The sequence below is a fragment of the Canis aureus genome, chromosome 35 (assembly GCF_053574225.1).
Source record: "Canis aureus isolate CA01 chromosome 35, VMU_Caureus_v.1.0, whole genome shotgun sequence".
Classification (NCBI taxonomy): domain Eukaryota; kingdom Metazoa; phylum Chordata; class Mammalia; order Carnivora; family Canidae; genus Canis; species Canis aureus.
The window spans coordinates 9,525,040-9,529,244 of NC_135645.1; positions in this window are offsets into that span (position 1 = coordinate 9,525,040).

Sequence of the window (4,205 nt, forward strand, 5' to 3'; positions counted from 1 at the left end):
TGTGAAACCCATTATTGATCCAGGGCTGAGAAATCAGTGACTGTTGTATTATATAATTATTGATGGAGCCAGAAAATGCCACGGGCGAAGCACAACTTACTATTTGTTATGCTGGATTGTCTCTCTCGCCTGTGTCAGGCCGTTGTGTTCCGCTCTCATGTTCCCATACCATGTTTATTTATACTATGTGCAGTTAGATTTTTATATTTCTCTTGTGATTCCATCTTGGAAAATGAATACTGGTTTTGTTTGGGGGCCTGTAAGAGAAATAAATTTTTTGAGACACTTCAATGGGCCCGAGCTAAATACCAAAATCCAGACAGAGGGAAGATGGGGCTCAAGAAGGTTAGTCAGAAGAGTGTGGAGAAGAAGGGCCTGTCTTGTGTGCCCCGCATGTCCCCCTTCGTTCTTCCCCCCGTATCCCCCAAGTGAGAAGGACACAGATGGTTGGTGTGACCCAGTAGTGGTGAATATTGGTACCTACTCTCTGTAAGGTCATGCAGTAGGCCCCTAAGGAGGGGTAAGAGAAGTTTGATAATGAAAGATAACACCGTTGTAGCCCAGGTTCTTGGATGAATTGCTTCTGTGTAGTACTCCATAATCCTTTGTTCGGTTTTACCCACTGCTAGCTCCCCATCTTTCTTCTTTCCCTTCTTCTCTGGGGTGCCGTTCTTTTCTTTGTACTTATCAGCAGACTTACAGCTCCTAGATAAAACACTGGCTTCCTTGATGATGAATGTGTGTCTTTGATTCCACAGCTATACATCAAGTTCATGAACACAGAACAAATGTCTGCTCCAGACAGGGGGCCTATGAAGAAATCTTGACCACTGTCTGGCTGTTTCAATTGATAGATCTCTGGGCTACAGGGATATGGGGAGGCTATGGACAGTGAAAGGCTAGCAGCACTTGTAAATGTGATATAGTTCATGGTCCCCAACTGGCTTCTGTTTGCAAGTAGTTAGGGAAAATGTTGAATTGCATTTAGGGTCTTAACCAAATGGTTCACTTAACTGAATGCTGCCAGTGAAATTAGGGAGCCTTAGTATGTTAAAAGAATCTTTTAAAAAATTAAAAAGAGACAACATTGAGGTGAAAGGTAATTACTGAATTATCAAACAGGCTACGCTCAAAGAAAGGAAGTCAAAATGAGATATAGGGGAAATGTTTTCTGTTACTCGGATGATAGTGCTGGAATCATAATAAAAATGTGCCTTTATGGGTCTGAGCATTAAAAACCTTCACTCATAGCTGCACACGTAGAGATTCAAATTCTGTATTCAAATTCCGTAAGCTATCTGTAATAGCTTACTTGAAATTTCTTGGAAGTAAGACTTGGTGTGGATTCCTTAGTGCCAAGTTCAGCTGTTAAAATGAGTTCTATGGGATGAAAACAAGTTACCACTGCTGCCCATGTTGCTTACATATGGATACTACTATCGTGTGATTCCTGAAAAAAATCTTCATTAAAGTGTGAACGCTGCACACGTCTCTGGATGCTTCCTGGTTTTTATGGGAACTCTTTCACTTCAGAAACCATGGAGATATCTTTAATTTTTATGATGTGCATTTAACTATTTGCAAGAATTAATCTTTAGTTCTTTGGTTTGTTTTCATTTTGCTGTCCTGAATTATCATGGGAATGTTGCTTTTAAAAATACCAAGATTAATTTTGTTCCTCGAAAGTAATCTAATTTTTTTACTGTGTTATCAGAAGTATACAGTAAAATGTTAAGTCATTAAAACCTGTGTCCAAATGAATCAAAGTGGTTTTTTTCCCCCTTTCTCCTTGTAAATTGTCTGTAATAAGCGAGGCAGAGATAAAGGAAGAAGCAAATCAAATGGAATAATGACAAATTCAAGAAATTTGCTGGAGAAAACTTTTCTTAATATAGCAAACACAAATGTTTAGAACCAAAAATTCAGGCAAAATATTCCATTGTCTGTGCTTCGACTCAAAATTCAAACTCCTACCCAAAGGCACAAGTTGTTCTATTTCTAAGCCCCCTCTCCTCTCTGATGATAATCTCAATCACCAAAATATTAAATACATGAAAGCTGAATTCAATCGAGCAGTTTATTTTTTCCATTTTCTGAGCATTCCATAACCTGTGTGTGTGTATTTTAATTTGGGTATGATGCAGCATCTATCTAGACTCAAAGATGAATTTACTGCAAATGTTTAAAACATCCACAGTTGACTCATTATTAAAACTAACCTAACACTATTACAAGAAAGACATTTTTGCCCAATTTCTAAGCTTTGTCAAATGCAAAAGGAAAAAATAATCAACATCTTGCAAAAGCAATTGGTCAAAGTTATTAATGAGGCAGTTCTCTTTGCATAAGGCATCACAGAAAAACTAATGAGAGAAAATGTGACAATAAATTGCAGGCTACTTTAGATTGTGTGACATTCTTATTAATAAAAGAGTCAACTTCGGTGGAAGAGATCAACTTTCTATGCATTGCAAGTACCAATTTAATACTTTATGCATTGTATACCACCCTGTTCTTTTATCTTGAACCAGGCCAGAGTCAGTATTTGTGGACCGTGAGGCCTTTATAATTTCAGGGTCTTTCCCTAAAAAATACAAAAAAAAAAAAATTCCTTCGAAACATTTATAAAAACTGTGAGCATGTTGTTAGGGCCTACTGTAGGATCTTGGGTGCTGTGCTAGTGAAGGGCCCTGAAGTTCAAGCCTTATTGGCTTTGTGATTAATCTGATTCTGTCACCATTCCTTTACTTAAATAATCAGAAATCTATTTTTAATATCTGCTACTGGCCTTTAGCTGTTAGCCAGTTAATGAATTAAATTATGTGTTCGCTGTATTAGTTAGGGTGATTCTATCCAATGTAGCAAACAGACACTCATCTGTCAGTGGCTTAGCACAATAAAAGTTATCGAGGGTGTTCTTGAGAGTGTAGTACCTGGATGGACAGCCGTTCCCTAAAGGACATCTCTGTACCATGAAAGGGTAAACACAAATATCATGATCACTGAGAAGCTCTTTCCTATTCATCATTTTCCCCCCTTTAGAACCTCTTATGTAACAGACACTGCACTTGATACTGGGGGAAAATACTATATCTGATGTGCGTTCTATCCTCAGGGAGCCTAACGGTCTAATAAGTTGAGATACTCTGTTCACAAATGGCTGTAATGCAGGGTAGAAGAATTCGTATATTCAGAATAAAAATAATGCATTCGAAGGAGCATGATTGAAAACTTCAGTTTATTAATATTTAAGGAAATAGATTTATGTAGTCCACATATTTGGAAGTTTCTCAATTCATTGAAGAGTTTATGCTACAGGGATTTATAATTTATAATCCAAACCTACAGCTTTCTTCTAATATGAACAGATAGAATTGACAGCCAGCAATAGGAGATCTTTTCCTATTTTTTTGATTTATTTTTGCTATATCTACTTTAAAGACCTAGGAAAGAGAGTGAGGCTGGTGGGAAGAAAGGAGGAGAGAGACACCCCACAGCTCTTCCACAATTTCTAGCATCTCCTTTGCATCCTTCCTGTGGAATGTTAGAAGCATTTATGATGAGCTGTAGCAAATTATACCAAGTTATAAAGGAAACATCCTAGAATGAAGTATTGAAATACGCTTTGTAGAGGAAACATGCAAATTTTTTAAGCAAAGATTTTTCATATCCCATTTCAGTTTAGCCAGAGAAAACAGACCCTTTGACAAATAACAGAGCACTTATATAAAATCACAATCTGTTAAAGGTCCAAACTCAGCAGTTCTGCATTTCCCTTGATTCCCAATTCTCTCTCCAGTCAGACGCATTCAGCAGGCTGGCCTACAGTCCCACAGAAGTCTGGGTTTGGAGTGGTTGCCTGCCCTCATCAAGTGTGCAGAAGCTCTTTCGCCAAGGCATCCACGCGTCCTGGCTTACTGAGCTCATGAACCTAGTCTCTTAGCATACCTGGCTCCGACAGATCAATCTAGAACTTGATCAGACACTAGAGAGAGACTTGCTGGGGAAGTGAGCAGTTTTAGCCACAGGGGTAGGAAGTGAAGACAATGAAGTGTCTGCCCATTGGGTCTTATGCTCTCTAAGTCCTTAATGTGCATGCAAAATTTAAATCTTAGGTGGGTGATATTCACATAGGTGCTGCCATCTGACCTTGAAATCTGACGGACAGGGAGGCCCTGCCAGCGACTCATCCATGTAGATGGCAT